Source organism: Lepisosteus oculatus, chromosome 3 (genome assembly GCF_040954835.1).
Source record: "Lepisosteus oculatus isolate fLepOcu1 chromosome 3, fLepOcu1.hap2, whole genome shotgun sequence".
Lineage (NCBI taxonomy): Eukaryota > Metazoa > Chordata > Actinopteri > Semionotiformes > Lepisosteidae > Lepisosteus > Lepisosteus oculatus.
In genome coordinates this window covers 69,401,249-69,428,330 of record NC_090698.1, presented here as the reverse complement: position 1 = coordinate 69,428,330, position 27,082 = coordinate 69,401,249, and the positions used below count along the sequence as shown (strand labels likewise).

At 43.8% G+C, this 27,082-nt stretch overlaps 1 long non-coding RNA gene across 3 annotated transcripts; it reads left to right on the top strand.

The window, feature by feature from the left end:
- LOC107079399 (uncharacterized) lies at nucleotides 1-26,216 on the top strand. 3 transcript variants are annotated; one of them, XR_001480373.2, is made up of 4 exons: nucleotides 1-698; nucleotides 1,542-1,715; nucleotides 21,328-22,212; nucleotides 26,023-26,216. It is a non-coding gene; the product is annotated as an uncharacterized lncRNA (long non-coding RNA). The 3 variants fall into 3 exon arrangements; XR_011189111.1 differs by lacking the exon at nucleotides 26,023-26,216 and adding an exon at nucleotides 23,764-24,046; XR_001480372.2 differs by lacking the exon at nucleotides 26,023-26,216 and having other exon boundaries at nucleotides 21,328-24,046.
- Nucleotides 26,217-27,082: the final 866 nt, after the last annotated feature.

Below are 27,082 nucleotides of genomic sequence, written 5' to 3'. Positions count from 1 at the left end.
CACTCCTTTTTTAGCTCAGGGCGGCACGCTCCCTGTGAGATGCAATTAGCCAACTGGCCAGTAGGTGTCAGAGTCACCTGCTGCACTAAACTAAACCACAAACCGACAACACCGTTACTGGAGGTATGTATGCACAAATTGTTATTGTGCCTGTGTTATTTTCTCTGTGTATATAATAACATATAGAAGCTGTCTCTAGTTCGTTTCTTTACATTAGCATTCTTAAATCTGGAAGAAGATACTTCTACCACCTCAGCATAGTATACTATACATATACTGTAGTGGAGAATAATATAATTGTATGTCCTAGTACAGACTCAAAGATGCTATTGGATCCCTTTATTTACAAATGTCTCCCGAGGTGGCCTGGTTCTAGTGACAATGAGGAAAATAACTTATCTATAGTTCTAGCAGCCTGTGTTCAATATACAATAATACTGTACAAAGAATGGGCACTCAGGCTCATCAAGGTTAAATTAAAAATCCAGTATTTAAATTGCTACTACTTTGTATGCTGATTCACACGTTCATGATTTTGTCTTTTAAGAAGTATCGCCTTCCACCTGTCCTAAATCTGCAGAACACATTAATTACCACAGCCTTGCAGTCCTAGAGATCTGAGGTCAGTTCCTGGGGTGCTATCTGTGTGGATTTCCCCCAGGCACTCTGGATATTTCCCACAGTCCAAAGACATACTGGTAGGTGAACTGGCTTCTGGGAAATTTGGCCTTGGTGTCTGGCGACCCATCCAGGGTGTATCCTGCCTTGCGCCCATTGCATGCTGGGATAGGCCGCATGCTGGATGGAGTCCGTAAAATTGTGTTTTTAAACTGATGGCAGCTTTACATGCTTTGCGCGGCTTTCAGTCATTAGTGAAATATTAAAAAAGCGTTGAAAGTAAATTAAGTTGATATCAAGCCATTTGGCAAATGTTAACAGGGGTGGTATCTGTGAATCATCATGGCAATACACGTTTCAGACCAAAATAGAATCTGGACCAAAAAAAACAACCTGCGGGACTCTGTATTTGTTTTCTGTGCATCGAATACGAGCGGAGCTCCGGTCAGTGGCAGGGAGGTCTCTTCTCTGAGCCCGCCGGCCTGCCCAAACAGAGCGGACAGACAGGCCTGCGAAACGGCACTCCTGAGACAGGTGGCACAGCAACACAGCACCAGGGAGGAGTGTGAGCCCAGCAGCCGGGGCAAAATCCTGTCAGCCTTTTAAGGGCTTCCCTGGTCTGGGCTTCTAAAAATCTGTCTTGGAAAATATTAACTGCAAAAATGATGTTTTGTCCCCATGTGTACACTCTGTTTGCAGTGAATTGCCATGGTTTCCCATGAATTATAACTTTCTCTGTGCCCCTTTTCTTTTTTAATTTATATCCAATTGGCACGAGAGGAGTTCAGTAATATATCACTGGCCAGACACAACCTGCAAGATTTACAGCAGGATTCTTTCTCGGTAAAAAGATGCGAAAACCCCTCCCACACAAACACGAGGATGTTTCTGTGCTTTACTGTGGCACTTTGTGCTTTTCCCAGGTCGCCTCACAGCAGTCATCTGTCAGAGTGAGCTCTGGAGCTGACGGCCTACTTTACGTGTGGAGTAACTGCAGTCTGAGCTTCACCACTCCGATTAGTTTCTGCTTTGTAAGCTCAGCTTCCGGTTCAGGGACCTCGCACGTGAACTGGGGAGACCTGCCGGGGTTCAGAAATGTAGGTCCCCTGCCGTTAAACAGCCACGAGTACACACCAGCATAAAACCCAGCACACCGCATGAAAAGCAAATGAACACACCCAGTAGCATAGCCGCAAAAGTATTATCTCAGTGTGAGCAGGTGGAAATACATTCAGGTGTAAGGAGCTGATATCTCGCATGTACTTAACTTGAACCTGATAGCTTCAACCCAAATTTTTAACAATTCACAGCAATCTTGGCTGTCAGCAGCTTGGCCTGTAGACTCGGTATCTTCCACTCAACACTCAGTCAGCATCCCTGCCAGCCCTTCTGACTGCCTGCCAGCCATCACCTGGAATGTTTTTATTTATTGCCTCTGGCTGATAAGCACTGATTAATCAGGTTAGCCAGTCCTCATTCTATGAAAATCTGTTAGCCAAGTTCCATCTTCTGATGTTATATAAACTTTGAGTCAGTTCTGGAACAGTATCCATCCAACAACAATCAACAATCAAAAAGCTACTTCACTTGGGACAATGACATCCAAGGATTGAATGCTTGGGAATGCTTGGAATACTTGGTGAGAGAAGAATGGCTTTTAACCTGCTTAGTCCTGGCCACAGGACAAAGAGGCACAAACTCCATTGTGACCGAGTGAACCGTGGGGCAGCTGCAAGGTGGAGATGGTGGAGGAGGAGGAATCCTGGAAACGAATGTGAGGGGAGGCGTTTGAGTTGAGTTTATGTGGCTAGTTTGGTGGTAATGGTGATTAGGTGCAGTGGTGTGAGAAATTGACCTCTCATTGCTATCCCTCCCGAGCTTCAGTTAATAACTTCCATTTATTCTAGGTAAGTGTCATAGCAACCTAAAGCAATGCCTAGAGGCATTAGCTGGAGTGCAGGACTACAGCCTGGAAGAGAGACTTGTGAGGAAAGGAGGGGTATTACAATGGGTGTGGTCAGGACTGTGGAAGATGTGAGGGGTATTACAATGGGTGTGGTCAGGACTGTGGAAGATGTGAGGGGTATTACAATGGGTGTGGTCAGGACTGTGGAAGATGTGAGGGGTATTACAATGGGTGTGGTCAGGACTGTGGAAGATGTGAGGGGTATTACAATGGGTGTGGTCAGGACTGTGGAAGATGTGGGAGGGGTATTACAATGAGTGTGGTCAGGACTGTGGAAGATGTGGGAGGGGTATTACAATGGGTGTGGTCAGGACTGTGGAAGATGTGGGAGGGGTATGGTAGTACTATTAAAATGTGGTAGGGAAGCTGTGTTTCATGTTCTGTGTATGATCCATGCAGAATGAGTGTCATTGAACCTTGAGGACTTTGTTACCAGAGAGGAGGGAAAGACTATCACAGACCAGTCACTCTTTTCCTGTTGAATTACTCCAATCTGTCTGAAGACAGGAAAAGCTTGTCAAGGAATACTGTGGTGTTACTTCAGAAAGCGCAGGCAGTTGAAGGAAACATTTCTTCTATATTTGTAGTTCACATAAGCAGCTGGTGGCAAATTATACCCTAAAGATTATGATACAGACTGCAGCATCTAGTGGTCAGTTTACACCTGATCTCTGATTGCAAGCCATGCACATTAGACAATGTTATTTCCACTGCTTACTTCTGCTATTTCACTGTATAACGTAGAGCAAACATAAAAATGAAGAAATGCAACTTAATGGCTTTGTCTTTTCTTTCTCTGATCACTGAGAAAGAAACCCATTCCAGCTCAGGTCATTCCGTTGCTTCAGCAGCTACTGAAGACTAAACTCTCTGGTTGTAGAAAGCTGCACCGTCTCTGTGGGGAGGAGAGGGCTGTGTGCTCATGTGGGAGGGTCCCAGGTCCAGGTTTTGTCCAGGCGAGTCTCAGCTTGAGATAGCCTGGTACTGCCTTGCCAAACATCTCTGTGGCCACTGGCATCAGAAGGCACTCAGCCCCCAGGCTGTGAAGTTTGCTGAGGATGCTGTGTTTATCTGAAGAAGATGAGGAGTCCCAGGGTGAAATATCATCTGATAAGAGTGAATTCTTCCATCTCCACCCTCTCATTAGTGTCTTCTCTTTAGTGGTTTAGATTCTTGGAAAGTTAATCGAATTTTTACTTTACTCCAGACGAGCACCGAATTCTTTTCTCAGATGTTAAATTCATGCTGTCTCTCCCTCGGAGTGGGGGGGCCCTTATCTTAAAGGACTCATTACTGTACATCCCACACATATAGAGCACCTATATCATTAAAATAGCCTGTTTTTATTTTACTGGGAGACATCTTGTCACAGTATCTCAAACAGGGCACAGTAAATGTATAACTGAAGAAAAACAATTTGTATAAAAATTACAATCAATTAGCTATCAAAACAATTTATCAGGGAGCACTTAGCACAGCACGCAGTAAGAACAGAGATAACATTCATCCCATCTTATTATTTCTGAGTGGTCCCTGCAATGCAGTCAGTATGTAGACCATATTGACCATACAGTCGGGGTTCATCTGTCTTATTTTACAGGACAGAAGTCAACACTTAAAGGCACAAGCACTTTTGGGCCTAACTCAGACAGCAAGAAGGCTGTTTTACTGGGGTAAGATCCAATTTACCAGCTGTATTCTTTTCTCAGTCTCCTTAAAACTACAGGGATGAAACATTTCAAAGTACAGAACGAAGGGTGAGTTATTAGACCAGGCAAAGTCTCAGTGTGAAGTCTGCATGGGGATTGGGACAACACAGTGGGTGCTGTGGAGTCCCTGATGTTCACCTTAACTGCTCAGCTGAAGGGTTAAAGGCAACTTCAGCTGAAGTGCATTCATCTGTCTTCTCAAATAGATAAGAGGGTTGTTTTGAAATGCAGGAAGACAAGAGTGAACATGCAAAAGCAATTACTTCCAGGAACGCTATGGAATTTTAAGTGCCAAACCTTTCAGTGAGGCAGCAAGTTAATGACAATATTTTAAATGCCCACGTTTTCATAAAGTCAACACAAACAGTGTGATGAAAAAGTATGGGCTCTTAAGATTTTATGGTTTAGTATGTTAAGATATATTTGATCTTCACCTAGTCCTAACAGTAGATAAGACTAACCTCATTTTTTCAAATACACACAAATTCCGTTTTCTGTTATTTATTTAATGGGTCAAATATGTGTCTATGTTAAATCATAACATATTAAAGGGGTGTACCTATTTTTTTCACCGCACTGTAAACATCATGACTGAGCACCATGTCACGAAACCTCAGTAATTAACAGTAACCAGTCCATTTGCTTCTGTATCTTGAATCACAGCACTGTTCTTCACTTCTGCGCTTTTCTCTGGCTCAGCTGCGCTTCTCCTGAAGACTGCTGCTCTCCGGCCATGTTCCTACAGCAGCCTCCAGAAGTGAAAAGCTTTGGCGATCTTCTGCCGCAACAGAGGCAATATTGCAGTCGAACGACACAAAAGAAATTCAGTGAAAAGACCTCGCAGCTCTGTCAGATAACATAAGCATTCCCAGAACTGCATGGCTCACATACAGTATGGCCAACTTGTGTTCGCCCCAGGGAGAAACGGGAAGCTTTGGCTGCACTTGACAGACAGAAACACACATTAACCCTCCTCTGAGAAAGGTGTGGTGGCTCTGTGGCTCAGGATCTGCTCCTGTGGCTGGAAGGTTGCCAGTTTGTATCCCGTGGCCGGCAGAGGAATCCTACTCCGTTGGGCCCCTGAGCAAGGCCATTAACCCCAGCTGCTCCAGGGGTGCCGTATAAACGGCTGACCCTGTGCTCTGACCCCCAGCTTCTCTCCCCGTCTGTGTGTCTCATGGAGAGCAAGTTGGGGCATGCGAAAAGACAAATTCCTAATGCGAGAAATTGTATGTAGCCAATGAAGTGATCACATCAGACTGGAGCCAACAGGTTCCACTTGTTTCATCGTTGTGCAATGGCCAGCATGAGGCAGGGACACCTGCTGATACGCGTAAGAATGGAAGAATCTAAGAAAAGCCACAAAAGAGAGAAGACTTTTTGGCCCGTCGAGCCCATCTGTTAGTAAGAAGTTGAAATAAACCAAGGTATTCTATCAGCTTCACTGACATGGCTGGGTAGCTCGTTCCACACTCCCACAACCCTTTGGGTAAAGAAGTGCCTCCTGTTCTCGGATGTCATGCACTATTACACACTATTTTCATATAGAAAATAGAAAATGTAATAGAATATATGTACTGGGTGAGTGGATTTGTGTAAGGACTGTGCCTCCTATTCTCAGTTCTAAATGCACCTCCATATAGTTCCTGTGTAGGTTCCACCTGTGCTCGTTGTTTCGTGTCTCACTGTTCCTTCTGAAGTGATCTGCTGGGTTGACTTTCACAGTGCCCCGGAGGATCCTGAATACTTGAGCATTAACTCACAAACAGGGATTGCCAGCTATCATACACTGACGTATATTAGCGGCTGTATTTCTGAAATTTAACCAGGCCTCCACATTTCTGATACCCCTTAGCCTCTCATTAGCTCTTGCCATCTGTTTATGGCCAACGGCTTTCAGCCGAACAATCCCACACCTGAGCCGGAGCAGAACATAAGGCTTTAACAATTACACAAAGTCGTCATTTCCATCAGATCAGTATGAAGGCCAAAGGTGTTCAGATTTTTATGTCTCTGCTAATTTACAGTTTGCATGCTTGCACATATTCCCTGAGTGATCAGATAATGATGGGGCATAGCACTGCAGCCCCAGTGCAGTGAGAGGACACCATAGTCAGCAGTCGCTGTGCAGAGCCTGTGTTCTGGTCTGTGAGAGGCCGTTTAAGGGCTACAGGCAGCATCAGTGGAATCTAGTACTTTGGAGTCTTCAATGGGAGCATTTTTGAGGGTGGCAGGAGATGAAATCCTAGGGTGTAATTGTTGTGTAATATGCAACATTTTGCATTGTCTGACTTTTCACAAATACATTGATAGAAGATGACTTCATAGCAAGTCTCCCGGAAAACCTGCAGATAGAAACGAAGTCATTGCTGGTATGGAAATCTTTGTAGAGCTGGAATTTGACAGGCATAGAACATTCTATTGCATCTGTGCAACAATAAGCTCTGCAGCAGAGACGCACTGTGAAGCTGTATGCTGAAGTCTAAGTGAATGCAGAGCTCTGCAGCCTATCTTATTGTTGCACAGATTAAATGGAATATGCTGTACAGTACCTGCAGTTCTGCAGCTGTGGGGCTGTAAATTGAAATATATGTGAGTGAAGAGCTTAGTAGCAGAGATACACCATGGAGCTGTGCATTGAAGTATACAGTATGTGAATGAGGAGTTCAGTAGCAGTGATACACTGTGGGGCTGTGCATTGAAGAATACAGTATGTGAATGAAGAGTTCAGTAGCAGAGATAAACTGTGGGGCTGTGCATTGAAGAATACAGTATGTGAATGAAGAGTTCAGTAGCAGAGATACACTGTGGGGCTGTGTATTGAAGAATACGGTATGTGAATGAAGAGTTCAGTAGCAGAGATAAACTGTGGGGCTGTGCATTGAAGAATACAGTATGTGAATGAAGAGTTCAGTAGCAGAGATACACTGTGGGGCTGTGTATTGAAGAATACGGTATGTGAATGAAGAGCTCAGTAGCAGAGATACACTATGGGGCTGTGTATTGAAGCATATGGGAATGAAGAGTTCAGTAGCAGAGATACACTGGAGCTGTATATTGAAGTATACAGTATGTGAATGAGTTGCACAGTATCAGAGAGGTATATTGAAGTATATGATAATGAAGAGCTCTGTACTGTGTGAGCCATTTGAAAGATTGAATTGTATTGTGGAATACAGGTGGAAGTTCTAAGGAGGTGTGAAAAATGTTCTGCACATGTCAGGAATCATGATTTTCTTTTGCTAGTTTATTCCCTTTAGTGATACGGAGTATGAAGTGCTTTGTCTTGAAATTATTTATTTACGAGTGCAGAGAGAAGAACAATCTTGGGCAGAGCAAGGGGGATCCTGGGATTAACCAGAGATTGCCAAGAGTTAACACAACAGGGTGCACTCGGCTTTGAATCCACTTCTTCTTTGATTTTACTTTTAAACTGTCAATGTATATGTGCATTTAAATTTCAGGTATCTAAGTGAACAGTAAAGGCATGCTTAAGAGAATAGCTGGAATTCACATGGGGGATATCCTTAATTAAGAGGGAGGGTGTAGTTTAAGAATATGATAATAATCCCAGGGTTCAGCAATTCAGGATTTCCTGTGTACATGCACACATATGATAAGGCCATGAGACAGGGGCTCAGGTCTTCTGAGGAGACGCAGTGTTTGAACTGAGTGTTAAAATATAGGCCCAACTGCAAGCTCTGCATTTTATTCTTTGTTAGAATAATAAATTCAAATATGCCAGGAAGATCTGAGATGGAAAGAAAACCAGAAATAGCTGTGGTACTCCAGCACTGGAGAGACCATCCCCTTGTGTAATGCCATGCTTTCTGTTTGTGTTATTGTTATTGTGTTATTGCCTAACGGTTTACTAAATGGAGCTCAACTAGAGCCCATTATGCTTAAGGAAATCCTGTCCCTGAAACAGTTAAGTGAGGGTTTGTGCTGGACCGAGACCCAGATGGCCTGGGGGTCCTTGTGGAGTGGTGTTGTTTGCAGACTGACATCCCTGGTGCGGGATGTATCTGTGCTGGGTCCTCTCCCGAGGTTCATGAGGAAAGTCTTTACAGGGCTGCTCCCTCCGCCACAGGGCTGAAAGCAGGATTGTGTGTCGGCTCGACAGACAAACAGGCACTTGTCTAGGCATGCTGCCCTCCTACACCCACAGCCTCAAGACAGAACCTCACATGCTGCAGATAATGGCAGATACACACCAGCCTCTTTCACTCAGACAGTTTCAAGCTGACTTCCAGCAGGTACCCGGGGACCAGAGGAACGCGATCAGGGCCCCTCCTCCACTCACACTCATCCAGTCACTCCTTCTCGCCAACATAAACTTTAACCATTCAGGGCTATAAATTATCTTTTCGTGGCAAGCATGAAACGTGCGTTTCACTGGAAAGAAGTCGTGCACTATTTTGCTGACACATTGCCCTGGCCCTGTGGTGTAATATCTGGTATCCACCTGAGTGTGAAACGCCTGCACAGCGGAGATTATCCAAGGGCCATGACACAGAATGTCTATCTTAATGAGGCCCATTAAGTGGTTTTGCGTTGGTGAAGATAGACTCTTGGTGTCACTTTTCGCGTAGTTTGGCAATGGATTAGACTGTTCCTGGAGTGTGGCCACAAAGTTATCAGTTGTTTTGTTTTCACAACTGCGAGCTCCAGTCTCACTTGCCTGCTGTGCTCAGTGGGCGAGCCTGGCAGAGCGTCCCATGCGACTCATTCCAGATCATCAGAGCATGACAGCAACTGTTGAGAGAGAGTGCTGACATTGAAGATGCATCTGTGAACATCGCGTGCAAATATCAACACAGAGCTTTCTTTGAGTTCGACGCCTGGATCTTGGCTGCCTTCTTTTTAAAAAGGGAAGTCCTACCTTGGAGGAAATGGCCCTTTGACAGGATTTCCACCTTTAAATCTCTCTGGGTTTCCAGCCTTTTGCTGTGCATTAGTAATGGGCCTCTGATCTCCTTCTAGGAACACATTAGCACCATGGAACCAGCAGAGAGGTAAGCTCACGAGGGGTTGGACAATATGGGTGTAAATAAATGCCCTTGAGCTCAGAATTTTCCTGAAGTGGGAAAAGTAGGAAAGTTATCATTACAATATTGAGGCCACTTCCCGATCATTGCTACATAGAGATGAAAAATAGTAAAAGATTATGTGGCATAACACTCCAGCCCATGTGGATGAGGCTGACTGGACCCCCAGTCTCGTCAATAGGAATGAGCCAGGGAGCTGCCGCAAGGATGAAGATAGGGTGCAGGAAGGTTTGTGAGGAGAAGGAGCAAAGCGGGGTTCAGCAGGAGACGTATTTTTGTGTAGGACAGTGGGGGTGGTCAAGATTAGAAATGAAATTGGGTCTCTTCCCTAACCTCTGTTAGACACCACTAAGGATGATTCATGATTATTTTTGCAGTTTTGTTCTGTAAATATTTATTAGAATAAAGCAAACGTTTGTGTGCTGTTTTTAATTTGACTACAGTTTTAAGAGAATCTCCTTGAAGCACAGAACAGATTTATTCCATGCTTGAGTAAATCAAAGGCTAGGAAGCAAGTTAACCAAATGGATTAATAAACCCATTAAGAATAAGGAGAAAGAAAGGACTTCATAAAATGATTAAAATATACCTTGATCAAGTTAAAGAAAATGAATATAACTAATAATAGCATAATCAAATTGGAAATTAGAGAGGCAATGCGAGAGATTGAAATTTAAATCAAGTGAAGATATGTTCAAATTGCATAATGCACTAGTAAGGCCTCAGAACATTGCGTCCAATTTTAGCTTTCATGTTATAGAAAAGATATTGCTGCTCTGGAATCTGTCCAGAGAAGAGCAACCACATATATCCCATGATTTAAAGGAATATCCTACACTGACTGATTGAAGGCTGTCAGTGTAGGGTAGTCACTGTAGTGTAGGTGACTCAGTCCTCCTCTCCTCAATCCCCACCTCTCCTGCTTTCTGCTTCTATTCATATTTTGCAGAAAAGCTGACTCATATCATCATAAGACAGGTCACAAACAAGAACAGGCTATTTGGCCCATCTAGTCTGCTTGATAACTAGTAGCTATTTGATCCAAGGATCCCATCAATTCCAGCCATTTCTCGAAGGAATCCAGGGTGTCCACTTCGACAACTACCCTAGTAGCTCCTGCCACACTCTCACAACCTTTTGTATAAAGAGGTGCCTCCTGCTCTCAGTTTTGAGTGCACCTCCACATTGTTTCTGGCCTCTGGTTTGTGTTTCACTGTTCATTCTGAATTCCACTGACCTAACAATCCTCAATATGCCTTTGAGGATTTTGAAAATTTGTATCAGGTCCTCTTGTAGTCTTCTCTGTTCAAGACTAAAAAAGTTTAGTTTCTTCCTCCTGTCAGTGTGGGACATTCCATGAAGCCCCACAATGTATCTAATTGCTCTTTCCTGGACTGATTACAAAGAACTGAAAGAACTGGACATGCAATCAAAGATTAGATACTCTGCAGCTGCTCTGCAGATATCTTTCCAAATAGAGACACCATTCCAGGACAGACAAATAGACAAAGATATGTGTTAGTAGTGCTCTTTAATTCATGAGCTTGTCTTATCTGTGAGATAAAAACACAAAACCTCTGCCCATTATGCACAAGAAATCTTATGCTACAATATTCTGCTGTCAGGGGAAACAAGGCTTCTCCAGTTGGTATCCTGCAGAAACCAGGATACTTTTCCAAACACTTAATAAATTTAACATTTCCTCTTCATTGGAGCCTTGTCCCAGCAGACATTGTTAACTGAGCTATCTAGCCAGGAAAGGTTAATGAGGAAGTAGCCCCACTCCTGTTCTGTGAGGAATGGGCAATTTAGCACTGCCAATCAACAAGTCAGCATGTAACTGAGAGGTAGGAGGAAACTGGGGTGTGAACCCTTGCAAAGCCTGTTTCTGGGCACCAGGCCAGTAGCAAGCCTGAAACACAAAAAGCTGCAGACAGAGAAACCAGCCCAGAATCTGGTGTTCTGAGTTTCTTATCTGATACAGTCTTTTCAGAGTATGACAGTCTGACTTGACACAAGCTCTTCCCGATAGGCTGTACTGTAGGATCTCTAATGCCTATCAGATGGTCAACTCTCTCTCCTGACCACCGAGAAGCAGGTCCCTTGGCTGTAATTTGGACCTAGTGAAGGCCACACTGTGTATAGGTTCTTCATCTCTCTTGGTATACACAGTTCCAAATCCAGCACAGGACTAAGGTGACCAAAAAATTGTTACATGGTGGGTAAAATCAGTCTATACCAATTTCCTTGGAAAATGGAAAATACATACGTAAATATCCTACACTGACTGATTTAGTATAACACATACATTTATACTAAAAAATATATTATTAGAAGGCTGTAGGTTTGGTTCCTGCCTGAGTTACATTCCCCAAAAGGCATTGAGGAATGACCTGCCATCCTCCGTCACCAGCCGATGGAAGACAATGGGTCTGGGGACAGTTACAAGTTACAAAACAGGAAGAAGAGGCTCCTGCGTGGCACTCAGCCTCTGTCGTGTGACAGAACAGTGAGCTGAAGGATGAAGGAATTGCAGGCTTGCCTCTCAGGGGAAGTTTAAAAAGGGTTCTGCAGTGGAAGAGGCATTTGCTTGAACAACAAAGGGTTTTGTTTCTAAAGTCCTGTACGTTTTCATGTCCTGCAATGGGCTGGTCTTCCTGTACCCTGTACCCTGTACCCATGGCTGGCTGGACAGAGGTGGCATGAAGTCGCTGCGTCATCTTTACATATCCAGTGAAGCGAGTGGCTCTATTGGCACATTTCCGGCCTGAGAAGTATTTTTCACCCATTTGATTGAAAAAGCCGTTGTACTGTAACAGGGATAACTGCGTCTTTACAGTAGTGTCAACAGAACAGAAATAAACACGTTCGTCGTCGCTCATTCGTCCTCGTGTCTTGCTGGCAGCTATACTTTCATGCCTTAACTTATACATACAAAAATACAGAGACCTGTAATTGTTCTTCTCCGCTTTGATGCTCTTGTATCAACGTGATATTCAGCATCTTGGCACTACCTGTGTGCCTCCAGGTGTCAGTCATGAATCCTGCTTATCTCTCCCTTTGTTGTAGCTCCCACAGATTCAGGATTGTGTTTCCACTGACGTACAGTATATGATTGTATAGAACAGAAACACATGGCAAGCACACGGGCTGGCAGAGGAGATATTTCTCCCCCTGCAAACATCTGGGTCTAAGAGGTTGCCAAGAACAAGGAGAGGGGTGACATGCAGCCACTAACTTCATAATAAGGGCCTTCTGGATATTCTGAAGGAGCCAGAATGTGGTTATGCTAACTGCATTAAGACAAAGCTTAATTTAGGGCACACAATTGTAATAGTACTGAAGTACAAACATCGAAGGGCAGATTTGAAGGGTGCAGCCTACAACACCATTTATAATTGTTCTGCTGCTTATACAGTTCATATGTACTGTATGGTACCTTAGTGCCCAACATAACAATCAGGTCAGTGAGTCTTGGAGACCTGGAACGTTTTGTGCCGTCCATTGGGTTCATCTTGTCAAGAACCAATGTTTGCAATCGACCTGCAAGTTATAAGTCTTACAAAGGCAAGTCAGTGTAGGTTAACCTTGTAATTACTGACACAATTTCAAGGGGAGCATTGTAGGAATGCTAAATGAAATGGGTTGACAAGCACTAATACAAAATCACATTGTACCCATGGTGAAGGGTGGGGCACCTTCAATGCCAATTATTGTGCATATCAGCAGCTGATGGCTTCAGCCCTGGATGGGGGTATCACAGTTGCCAGAGTCAGCTCACCCCCATCACTGAGAGCTGCCTTCCGCACTGCAACGTACCCAGATACCACCTGGCCAGCATACAGATAACTGCGCAGCGCTGTCTGACTGTGCCCTCTGTTTATCCCCAGCACAGAGGGCACTTGGCAAGATTGATTGTAACATTCAGAACGAAAAACAAAAGTTAATTATATTTAACTAACATTCCTTAAGACCTCTGTATGTGCTTGGGCAATGCCCTGAGTATGTACAGAGCCCTGCTGTGCAAGCAGTCCGCTAGTGAGGTGAGGCTTCCTGGTTTCCTCCCTAATCCTTATCACTGTCAGGGTCTCAGAATTCCAGGATCCAGGGACGGGCCTTTGTTCTGGCCCTAGCATCACGTTGGCCACATCCTGTTGTCTCCTTGTCAGGGAAGCTCCCTTTCATTTGGCTTTGCTCTCTGCACATATGCCTGTGTTCAACGGCAGGTAAGGTAATAAAGCTAAAGATGAATTCCCATCCTCTGATTTTTAATCTTGATCTAGTTTTCCTTCATTCCTGGCAGCCATAGTTACTACAGTACTCACTCCCTTCAGCCCTTCCGGCTTGTTAATAAACCTGATGCTCCCTCCCACAGGACAGAGGCAGTTGGAACTGAACCCCACAGGTGTGGCACTCCCCTAAGAAGAGGGCAGCCAGTGCAGAGGTATTCATGCGTTCAGGGAAAATGATCCTTCTGGACCATTTGCTGCTTAAAGACAGTCATACATTACATCATTTAAAAACGAATCTTATGAATCATACTTCCACACCATTCTGTGTTTATGGATAAGTCTCCGTACTGCTTGTAATGAAATGCGCAATATAACATACTGTAGCGAGTCAACCAGTCATGATGTCTTTGGGAGGTGAGAGGAAACCGGTGTACACACCAGAAGCTCACCCTCCCAGTCTGGAATCAAACCCAGGGTTCAAGAATTGTGAATGTGCTCTTTTGCCATGTCAACCAGCGTGTACCTTTTCTTTTGCTCGAATGAAACCATTTTAAATTCAAATTGATCTCTCATTTTACATCTCAACTAGTTTTATTTCTTTCTTTGAATCCTGCTGCATTCATTGTCTCGGTGTTACTGAAGAAACATTGAGCCACTGGAAGGTTTCACAATGACGTATTGAATAAGGGTGTAGCGCTTAATTACTTTTAGGGAAACAAAAGGAAGAAAAGTCTGGAAAACAAAGTATGGAAGGGTGTTGTGTAATTTGGAAAAATATTGCCAAGGCAACTGTAGGGTGGTGATGTACTGGGGATGTTTTCAAATGTGCTTGATGAGACGTGAAGACCAATGATCTGCTAATGATGAGGTGTGCGATCTGGGCAGGTACACCCTGTCTCACCTGTACAGTAGCTGAAAAACACCAGGCCTGTGCAGGCAGGGCATGGCGGCGCTGGGGAGAATGGGCAGCCTGTGGCTGTGAGATTCTGGGGTGCGTCTGTGAGAGGCGCCAGGCGGGGCTCCACCTGGGATTCGGGGTGCGGCTCTCCGCCGGGCAGTAAGGAAGAGGAGGCTGTGTGACGGCACAGTCCTGCTACTCGGCTTTCATTGCTTCCCAGGAATGTGGGATGGATGTCTTGTTTGCACAGAGAGTCTTTTCTCCTTTTATTGTAACAGCTAATCAACCAGATCATTAATCAACAACTTCTGGGAAAAACAAAATCCTTACAGATACAAAAAGAAAATTTGAATGGATTTTTATGTGCATTTGTGCATTTAGATTATTATACTCTTTTCTTTTCATGCCCAGGGATATGTATGTGCCCACCAGGTGTTGTTGCATCAAATGACATCTGGTAAAATCAGACACCTTGATGTCAGTCATATTAACACTGGGTTATTCTTCACCCCTCTCCATGTGATGCATGTGAGTTTGTCATGATCCTGGGGCCTATGCCACAAAGCGTTTTCATTTCCATGCTTTTGAGTATAGCAACCAGCAATGCATTTCAATCCATTTGACAATGTTCAGCTGAAGACTGTCTGAGCCTTTAGTATTAATACAGTTATTAACTATATAGTAATTAATACTATAAGGATTCCAGCTTGCGTTCTTCTGGATGATCTATACTTGATAACAGTGTTGGGTTCGACCTTTTCCTTCATGGCATCTCTAAACTGACGTTCAATCAAAATTTCTTGGCCCGCTTCTGCTCTCTTCCACCTTAATCTCTCTCCTGCTGAACACCCTCCTTACTCTACTTCCTCACACACCTTCCTCCACCCCATCTTCACCCATGCAGCAGCTCCCTGGCTCATTCCTGGTGACGAGAGGGGGGTCCTGTCAACCTTGTCCTCTAGGGCAGGCTGCTGTACCCCCAGTTATGCCACATAAAACGTTAATAGGTTTCACCCCTTAGCTGCCATGAACCAAAGCTGAAATTAAAGTTCAAAGTCTTATTTTTTAAAAATTTGCTATACAACTGTAAAAAAATTGGGAAGGAATTTGTTCTCTGAAGCATAAGGGCTTGTGTTTGCTTTCCCTGTCTCATCAGAAATCACAGCCTTGAGTCCTGAACTGAAAGGTTCTTGGCAGAGCCTTTCTCTCGAAGTACACTGTGCATGCTGGCTCACAAGGCACTACGAAGAGAAGCTACTGTACTTGTCTTGCGTTGAGGAAGTTTAAACCAAAAACCTCACTCCCTAAGATTTCTAGTGGTAGGTCTGTGGACACAGTTATGTGAGTGACAGCAGAGTTTCGGTACCACAGTGTAGGAAGTTGGAGGGTAGCCATTATCCTCTCTATCCCCTGGCACAGGTCGTGTTCAGACAAGCGCAAGACATCATTTACTATTGCTCAATCTCCGCATGAAATACACCTGCTGGAAATCAACAGTATTTCTGAGGCCCTTGTTGCCAACCTGCATTCCATTACTCTGACTCTGCACTGGAGTTACACCTGACTTTTAATAAGGCATCTTCACATTTCTTGTTGTTATATTTCCTACGTTGATTTAATTTTTAATGCAGACATGCTTATGAGCGTATTTCATTTTTTATTTGATAATCTAGCTTAGTGAATGGTTTTCACTCCAGTTCCTATTGGAATAAGCAACTGGAAAAGAAAGGATCATTTTCAAACTTAGATTTGCTTGTTACATAAGGGACTTCATAATATTTTACTATATTGCTCACTTTGTCTATCATACTGTCCTTGAACATTAAGGAATAACTAATTGATAAGCTGCTTTAATGATGTGAAAGCATGAAGCTCCCTGTGGCCTGGAGAACCCCTCCCAACATCTTCTGCAGTACAACACCGTGGATCAGATTGCCACAGGCCCCTGTGCAAGACCTCGGAAACAGGTGGCCAATATGGACTTACCTACTTTGCATTAAAAGTCTCTCTTTGGTCCATTGCATGATCTTTAACAGGAGTGTGAATTGACCCATTTGGAACATAAGAATGCCAAACCCTTTAGCCTGGTTGGTCAATAGATGCTAATTTATCTAAGGATCTCATCCAGCCATTTATTAAACAAAGCCAGGTTCACATCCTTGACCTCCTCACTTCTATAGAAGAGTGACTCTGCTGGGCTGTTGCTGGACTGGAATCCAACTAGACAAGTAGCCCTAACCCCTCAGCAAAGTGACCTGGGACAGACCGCCTGCTTTATTTCTGACAGGAGCTGGCTGCCAATCCATTGGAGAAGCTTGAAAATAAACACCCAAGGCTTGTGGTGGCCACCAGAAGAGTGGTTCCCAAAGACACTGCATGCTCTTTTCACAATTCGGTCTTGCTGTGACACATTTGGGAACCATGTAGAGATTGCTTTTTCTAGGAATCCAACGTGATCATCACATGCAGCTCCCTCCGGCAATCACACTATGTAAACATTATTCTATCTGAAATGGTATTTCAGCTCTTGTACCGTGAAGTGCAATTATGAAATGATTTATGTTTGCAGATGATAACAAATTAGGAAGATTAGAAGGATTGAATAAAGTGCAAAGGAAATTCAAAAGAACTTCAGAAAACATTGATGCATTCCTTGGATCAATAATCTATTATCAAATGAGCTAGATAGGCTGAATGGCCTCCACTGGTTTGTATCATTCCTCACATCCTTAAAGAAATGACCTTAACCACTATCTTAACATTAACAATCTTAACATTATTAGTATACTTGGAAACAATCACTCAAAAAAGCAGTAGATCTTGCATTACAATTAAAGTACTGTACTTTATTAGGTTGGCCTCTTCTTTGAATCTTTTCAGATTACAGTAGTTTCATGTTCCTATCACGTACAATACACTTCAGACCCCACTAATGACCGTCATTGAGTTATTTTTATTAATCAAAGGAAAGAAATGAACAACAGAATGGATACAAAAGAACATGCTGAACCACCTCCTGCATGAGTGTGTCTGTCACTTGTCCAGGATGTACTGTTTAGGCCCTGTTTCTGATAAAGATAGAGAACAAAGACTGCAGATTATGTATTTCAGTCCCTCCCCAAAGTGGAGGTTTCAGACATGTGAGAATCTGGCACAAATACTGCAGCCCGAGTGCAGCAAACAAGATAAGGCAGAAGAATTTCCCAAGTAGCGTTCTTTCATTAGTTGACAGTTCTCGGCAGGAATCTGTAGGAGAAACAAATAATTCTCCAGGGCATGCCACCTATTTAGAGTTCTGGGGATAGACCAACAGTGTTTTAAGTCTAGAGCGCAGAGATTGATGCTCAATGCCAATGAATATAGATTAGTCTGGCATTTCTGTGGGCATTGTCTGCATTTCTCTGGATCATGGTGTCATAGCTAAAACAGTATACAGTATATGTCTAAAGTCATCTATATACAGTAATCTCTTGTTATAAGAGCAACCACTACATGAGTTTTTGTTTTTATAAGTTGCAGTAATTTCTAAATGTACTTTCATTTAATTTCACTCTTATGAGCTGGGATCTCATAAAGCATTGCTGAGATTCTTCTTTTCTTGCACCTTCTCATATGAGTGATTTACTTTTTATTTCTTCTAACGTTTTAACTTTTTTTACTGTAAAGGCATGTCTGCTAAGTGCAAAGTGTACAGAATAGTACTACTGTTAAAGTGTTTGCTACCGATATAAATGCTGTACCGTACTGTAAATGAGCTGGAGTGTGATTGTTTTCCTATCTATTGTTTATGCATTGGCTAATGACTTAAAAGCACATTACTGGAATCATTAACCAGGAATGTTATTGTTTCCATACTTTGGTACTATTCTGTGCAGTATTAAGGTGGAGTCAGGGTGTCTGGGTTAACATTTCTGAGTTCTAGAACTAATCAGTTCAATCATAATTTCTGATTTCTGAGTTTTCACTAACAAGCAGTTTTTGAGGAATTACTTCATATAATGTGGGATTACTGTATACTGAGACCCATTGAAGCCGATAGCAATTTGTTGCATCTTTAATGCCTCTCAGTATATATAACTATTCAGCCTTTTACCACACCTTCTGTCCTGCATTTGCATTCTTAAAGAGCCTTGTGTTGATTAACCTCAGCTTGTGTCGCAGTAATTAATAAAATACCAGGATCACCACCAGCACAGTGAGACAGTGAGCTGTGCGAATCAGCTGAGCACACAGTCCTACATTTCGTAAGCAGCAAAGTAGATGACTTGTACAGTACAGAGGGAATGTGTAAATCTCTTATCTATTTGTATTATTAACCACAGACCTAAACGGGTGGTCACAGTCAAATCAGATTTACCACACAGTAATGTGGTAATGTTACAGCTTGGTACTGTTCTGACCTCATTCACCATAAGGCATGGTTTCACTCCCATAAGCTCCTGTAACTGGAAGTGCAAAGGTGAAGCTCTTGGGCAAGGAAACCACATTCAGAGGTAACAAGAGCAGGTGAGGAATTTTGATCTATGCCAATTTGTCATGCAATTATGTGAAGATGAAAACAACCCTTAATTAAAAGTGGTTAGCGACTATGGTTGCGAAAGGGGCTCAGCTGAATCTGGTGCTGAATTTGGCGTTCAGTGAGGCAAGAGTGCACAGTGCCCGTGTTGCACGTCACACCGATGCCACAAATCACCAGCAAAGGAAAACTGTGACATGGACTGTAGAAACACAGAACATTTGTCAGATATCTTTTAATTGCCTCTTCACATTGCCTAGAGGATGTAAATAATGTATCAACGTAAAAACATACAGTAAGTCTTTTTCATAAGTGCCCACTTCTATCTCAGTGTTTTCCATTTTGTATTTGTAGTTTATTTTTACTATCAGCATGTAACACTCTGTTCTCGTTTGCACTAAACATCATCTGCCAGGTGTTTGGCTAGCTTTTGCATTTCATCTATGTCTAGGTATGTAAAAAAATCTTATATAAACTAAGGAAACACTGTTGCCAAAACACTACAGTGAGTAATTTGAGTTAATTACAGTAAAACAGCAATTACCGAAAGTGATGACAATAGTGCACCACTGTCAATGGAAGTCACAAATTTATCAGGAAACTTCAACAATCTGTCACCACAGCTGAGAGGCGAAAGTGAAAGAACTACAGGGAGTCCTGTGGTGGGGTTTTAAATAACTAGTTGAAACAAAGACTTAACTGAGTGGATCAATTTAATCCTTTTCTAATGTCTAATCCAGGTAATGAATACACAGACTTACAAACCCCGCTCCAGTTGGGGACCTCTGGGTTTTGGGGTGACAGACTCCTGGGCACCTGGTGGAACAGAAAAGGAATCCATCAAATAAAACGGACTTCATTTAACCAGTGGAGCACATACACTCAGCCCATATTGCTCATACTGTACATATGAGCCTTTGAGTCTATAGGGAAGCTATGTCTTTTTCTTCCAAAATAATAATGCACACTAACATCTGGGTTGAAATTGCTCCCATGTGAATTGTATCATAAATATTACAGTCTCAATCAGAACACATCATTCATTACCTGTGCTTGTGGTTTTTCATTACACTGAAGTGTTCACTAAGTGTTGTGTAAATAAGAGGCTCTGAATGTCTGATCTCAGTAACAAACTCACAGCCCTGGGCCAAAAATATTACTTTACTAGTTTCAGCTGTTTACTTAATCCAACCAACCTCAAAATGACTAACCTGGTGAACTGTAAACATGAGAACATAAGAGCAGCTACAAACGAGAGCAAACCATTTGTCTCATCTAAGCCTGTTTGGTAATAAGTAGTTAATTGATCCAAGAATTTCAGTCAGCCAGGTGTTTCTTAAGTATAGCCAAAGTACCAACTCCAATCACACGGCTGCGTAGCTTGTTCCATACACCCGCAACCCTTTGGGTAAAGAGGTGCCTCCTGTTCTCAATTAATAATAATTCCTTACACATATATACTGTAGCGCTTTTCTAGACACTCCACGCAAATTGCTTTACAGGTAATGGGGATGATGCGACGGCAGCCATAGTGCGCCAGAACGCTCCCCACACACCAGCTCTCAGTGGGGAGGAGAGCAGAGTGTTGAAGCCATTTCAGAGAGGGGGATTATTAGGAGGCCATGATTGGTAAAGACCAGGGGGAAATGTGGTCAGGACACCAGCCCAAAAAGCTGATTTTACAGTTTAGCCCTGTCTTTTGCAAAATCCCAACTTCAGGCATGCATAGGTGTAAAAGATAACATTAAAAAAGAGCACACAAGGAATACAAGAGCAATACTTTCTTTCTCTCTGTGTCGTCTTCTGTTTATGCAAGAGCTCCTGTGTACAGTGGAAGGCTGAACTGCCAGACATTTGTTTGACTGTGCGTGTTTGCACATGGCTTGTGGTTACATAGCTTCAGATCCTATTTTTATGGAATTGTGTAAAATGATTTTTGTGCTAATGCTGTAGTTTAGCCAGGACCTTCTGCCAATATTGTGATGTTGCAGCAGAAATAATATTCCCAGAGGTCAGACTAGGTTATCTTTCGAGCTGTGGGATTCTATACAGTCAGTTCAGTTCCGTTTGCTTGTCATAGGCACAAGTGCAATGGAGTGCATTGGGAAATTATTTGAATGTGTGCTCCTATACAAAGACATTAAGGAATCACCATGCTTAAACACAGAACAGCAGCAGCAACAATAATAAAGGTCAATAACACACACCTTAAACGTCAGCACAAGCAGCGTGCAAAAAAAAAGATTATTATAGAAAGTTTGAATGCTTTGAAATTAAATGATTGGTCACTTTCAGATTCCAAAAGATGTTTGGCCTAACGTTTATCTTTATTCTGGGCAGGGCTCCGAGACGTCTCCCAGTCTCCCGGCCGGCACAAAGCCCCCCACAGTGCCAGGAGACAGGGAAAACTCCATCCGCTTCGCATACACTAAGCTGGAAAGCACCCGGAGAGATCCGTGAAGCTGCTGCAGTCGGAGCCTTTGTCGTCGCCTGCGTTGCAGGCGTCATCCAACACCGCGGGCGGAGGCCTGGGCTGGACGCGTGCCTTCGGGAGCCCCCATTCTCTCTTCCACGTCCTCACGGGGAGAAGGAAGAGAGATCCCTCCATCGGGTCATTTCCCGTAACAGTCTCACCCTCCTGGCGTATTGTGAAGCGAGAGCCGTTGTGAGGAGCTGCGATAGAAGCAGAGAGCGTGCCAGTGTCACATCCACCCTCGGCCCGGCCCAAATCCCAGAACAGCGTGTCACCAGGACCCTCCCGCCTGCCCACCCGAGGCCTGGGTGATCTCTCACTGTTCTGCTCTTGGAGGCTCCTGTGATGCGGGAGGGTGTCATGTAATCTTGCTGAGAATATTCTCAGTGAGGAGCCACTGCTGGTCACGTTCTCGATCAGACTCCACCGCCCAGCAGCGCAGTCCTTAGGTTGGCATGGCGATTTGGCGGTTAGTACTTCTGTCTCACAGCAGGGGGTCCGGGGTTTGATTGGGGGACAGCTCGTCCTTCTGCGCGAAGCCTACATGCTTCCCCCCACCCCCCCGTTCAAGGGGATTTTCGGCTGGTTTCCTCCCACAATCCGCAGGCATGCAGCTACCGGGGGGATCAAGTCTCCCGATTCGCGAGCAGAGGAAGGGGACCCCGGGACGTGACAAGTGTGGAATCAGCTCGGAAGCCGAGAGACGTCACATAGCGAGGGGAGAATAAAGAGAAGACAAAATCCACTGCCAGGTATGACAGGCACGGGAAAAATATCCCCATCCCAATTTCCACTGGTCAGGCTTTCATTATGATGAAGATCCTTTAAATCCCACCAGAATGTCCTGCAGACCGGAGGGGGCTCTTTAACGGGGCAGAAGGAAATGAAACATCTCCCCGGCTGCACGACATCTAGACGTTTTTCTTACATTTGACTTGGAAATGAAGGCGACTGTTGTTGTAAGGAATCCCTCTTTATTAAAATGCCAATGGAAAGCAAACCCCCTTCGGCAGTAGGTACTGTAGGACTGTGAAAACAGGATAGGAACAAGAACCTTGGTTTAAAACTGGCTGTAGGGAAAAGCTGTTTGGGGCGTCGAGGCAGGTGGGCGCAGGACATGCCAGTGTGCCTCCATGTGAGATTTTCTGTTTCGTCACACGAAGTCCGTGCATTCCAACAGAGATCTCACTCTGCCTTGAGCATCTGTTTCTTGTTTTTTTTTTACACTGTTTTTTTTTGGACACTGGTCCGGATGAATGCCCAGAGACACCCAAATATTCGGATGATCATCTGACCTTTAAACTGAAATCCTTAACACGGTTCTAAACAAGTGACAAGGAACTGCTTTGTTTTTGCATTTTCACTTTTGTCCTTTTGACAAAGATGCCTACAGTACAATGAGCTCTCAGAAGACAAGTATTGGGGGCAGTGAAGGCCAGAGGGAAAAGGAGCTCATTAGGTTGAGGTCATAAATAACTAAAACATTCTGTCTTCTTGACTTGCCAAACCTGTATTGCGAATCTCATATGATGACCTGTAACCTCGACACAGGAGAATTTCAGAAAAAAACAAGTTTTCCTCAAAGAGCCACTGTAGAGGAGAAACAACAACATAGTTTGGCAATTGGATTCATAAACATAATTATGCTCGTTGTTGCTGAAGCTGTACCGACAGATTTTTGGATGCAAATCTGGAGTTGATGTAATTTATTATCACCCTTTCCTTAATTGCTGTCAACTTTTAATCATGTGAAAAAGATACACTGTGAGTGTTTTGTAAACAAGGATTCATCTGATCATCCTATTTTTCTTCTTCAGGACCTTTAGTTAAAAACAGACCATGGATTTCTTGGGTTGGGTTTCAGGGGATGGTTATGGAACAAAAAATGAGATTGTTTTTCTATATGACGGTTCAGTTTTGTGCCGGTTCTTCCCCACACCCTCCAGAAAACTGATCAGCAAACACGTACGTGAACAAGCACAACCACATCAATACCTATCAACAGCCACTTGCCTTGTTCCCCTTGACTGCTCTGTGTGTACAAACATGTTCATGCCATTACCAAAAGAGTTATTCACTTCAGAATTTTATAACAGAAGCAAAACAGAAACCGTCTCAGTAAGCACAATGCTTTTATTTTTGTTACTGAAATAATTGAAAGCTGAGAGCTTCCTCCAGCAGCACAACAGGTTGAGACAGGATCAAACTGAACGATAACTTCAGCTCTAACAGGCCAAAAATACCTCCAATAATGCAAGAAAGCAAGACGTCTGAGCTCCTCCCTTCTCTTCTCCTTTCAGTAGCTGTGTACCTGCTGACATGTGGCATCAGATTGACTGGAATCTCCTTAGTGCAGGGCAAAAACTGTGCAGTGCTGTGGGTCAAGGGTGCAAATTTAATGCCAAGGATTTCTACTGTCTCACACTGATTTTTCTGAACTGTTAAATAAACTGGTATCTAAAGATACTTGCATCTGCAGGGCTTAATTACTCACCTCTGATCGGGCTCCGTGGTCCTGTTTTTTCATTTTGTCTCCCTTTCTCCTTTGTGGGTTTGAAGGTGCATTTAAAACTATAAATGTACGAAGTCCAGATATATTTTAGAAGGCTAAAGTTGCACAGCTAACAAAACACAGCCTCTTGGCACTCGCTGAACGTGGCAGTGCAGGACTTCGGCTGACTCCTTGACAGCTCAACGTACTTTTCGTTGCTGAATTGACCGCTGTGTTGAAGAACACATTTAGACAGGGATTAACAGGAACAATTATTTCAATTGGAATGGAATACAAATTTGCCCCCGCCTGCCCTAGAAGATGCTGGTTCCCATTATTCAGAATGGAAACTTTTTTCCTGTCTCACTAGTGTTTCCACTCGGTTATCAACACTTTGGGAATGAAACCCTGATTTGGTGAATTGGGCTCTGGCAACACCAGACATGGCAGGAGAAGCTCATGCAGCTGTCTTAGTGAATTATGCCAGAAGGAGGCTCAGTTCTGAAGAAATACTGAAAAAGACCACCTGGATACAAACTCTTCTATACAACACAGCACATGTCTACAGAACAAAGGAGGGGGATTGTGGCTTTGTTTTTCTAATCCCATAAAACTGGCTACTTTATTTTCTGAGCGCTTGCTTGTCTTTTACACCAAGTTGTTTGAGGCTAATGGCTAACACAGCTCCATGAAAAATGATGGGAAGTTTCACTTTCCTGGAATTGTGCTCCCAAAAATTCCTTTCATCCCGGATTAGGGAACAATGTTTTCTGAGCAGAGTCGAGCATGCGTGACATTGGGAGAAAGATTATGGTAATTATGTCGGCTCTGCTGGGCTCCAGCCCAGGCTTGTATCACGTTCCGGAGCTGGAGATGAAAGAATCCAGCACAGGTGAAGGTGGAGGCCATGCTCAGCCATGCTGGAACAGATAGGAGAACAGGTAGAGGCAAACCTCTCTAGCCGGTCTCTATTTTCCTCCTGGCTAAACATACCACCAGGGAGAAGAGCTGACAAACAGTTTGCCATCATGACAATTTAAAACAGCACTTCAAATTTTGAGCCTTCGCAATCCACCCCAATCCAGGAAGGCTAGAACATGCCGGTAGCATATAAATAAATTAGATTTTTGAAGCTTCTCAGTTTTATAAGTATTCAGTCTTTGCTGTGATAACCCTTTGGAAAAGCCAAAGGATATAGGTAAAATATTGCAGTAGAGGCTAAAATAAACAGCCCCGAACCCCAGAGGACTTGAGTGGCTGAAAGAGGGAGGGAGAGGCAGCGTCAAACTCGCAGCACCTTCACCTTGTCCGAGCTGCAGCCATCACTGCAGGCAACGTCAGTGATGTGGACCTTCCACCTGCTGCGAAATGAGCCGCGTGCAGAGAGTGTGGTCAATAAAACATTACGAAAATAAAATGGAAAACAACAAAAAAGAACACAGATATAATGATATGAAAGCATGCAATTACTTTTGCCTCCCACGGATCTGTTTTCGACTGTTTCGCATTAGAAACCCAGGGGGATTTCTCTGAAGACAGCCCCTCCCTTGTGAACGGGTGCAAAGGGTGTAACCTGGCAGATTAACGACACTGCAAGAGCAGCATGAAACCCCACTTTATGGTTCAGAATCCGATCACACCTTTGAGAAAGGCAACAAAAGCGACTGCCTGACGGAACATGTTTTTCGTGTCCGACGCTCAGGAGCTGCTGCTGGGTCGAACAAAAGCTGAGAACATTCCTTCGGAAAAAAGGCATTTTGTTCATCTGATCCTCTATTTTCTCATTTCTCCCTCATTGGAAACACTTTAACTTGGCATTGTCTTTGGCCTTTTGCCTCAGAGGAAAGGGGTGTCTCTGGTGAGTCTAAACAGAACCATACTGGCACACCTGTAAGTGCCATGAGTCCGTTGTTGAAAGGGAGTATCATTTCTGCTGTTTATTCATGTGTTTTTATGAAATGGTTTGGGCAGTACAGCAGTGTTGTGGTTAGTGCTGCTGCCTCACAGCTCTTTGATCCCGAGTTCAATCGTGGACTGAACACCCTCTGTGTTGTGTTTGCTCTCTCTGTAGAAATGGGTCTTCTCTGGGTGTGCAAGGTTTCCTCTCATATACCAAAGACGTGCTGCCTGGAATAACCAGTGACTTGAGCTTGAACTTGCATGTACAGTATGTGCATCCCATGAGGGCCTGCCATCCCAAGAAGCAGCTGGGCAAGGTCCTAAGCCATTTAACTAGTAACAATAAAGTGTACGGGATGGACTGAATGTCCTCATCTCCTTTGTGACCTTTCTTGTGCTCCCTCTTTGCACCCCAATTCCAGAATAGGCTCCAGGTGGGCTCAACTGCTACCAGGAATAAAGAGCTCTCTGACAATGGGTGGGTATAAAATTTGACATTGCCAAGAATTTTCCTTTTTACACAATTATAGTTAGAATGTTATTCATTTTTAGTGCTACTTCATAGATGCAAGGGAAAGTGCAGGATGGTGAGCTTTTTTCTCCTGAACATCTGAGCAGATAATAAGCAGATAATCTGCACCTGCCATTTATTGTTCTACCCAGTATGCAGGTGAAGATAATAATCCTCACACTTACAGTATATAGCGCTTTTCTGGACAATCCACTCTAAGTGCTTTACAGGTAATGGGGACTCCCCTCCACCTGTGTGTCACCCCCACCTGGATGATGTGACAGCAGCCATAGTGCACCGGTACATTCCCCACACACCAGCTATCAATGGGGAGGAGAGCAGAGTAATGAAGCCAATTCATAGATGGGGATTATTAGGAGGCCATGATTGGTAAAACCAGGGGGAAATTTGCCCAGGACACCGGGGTTACACCCCTACTCTTCTCGAGAAACACCCTGGGACTTTTAATGACCACAGAGAGTCAGAACCTCAGTTTCACTTCTCATACTAAGGATAGCACTATATATTAGGGGACATTAGGACCCACACAGACTACAAGGTGAGAGACCCCCTACTGGCCCCACTAACACCTCTTCCAGCAGCAACTGTACCCCTCCAGGTACTGACCAGGCTCACACCTGCTGAGCTCCAGTGGGCTGCCAGCAGGGAGGTGCAGGGTGATATGGCTGCAGGTGTGTTGAAAGCAGCTCTGCCCCTGCTG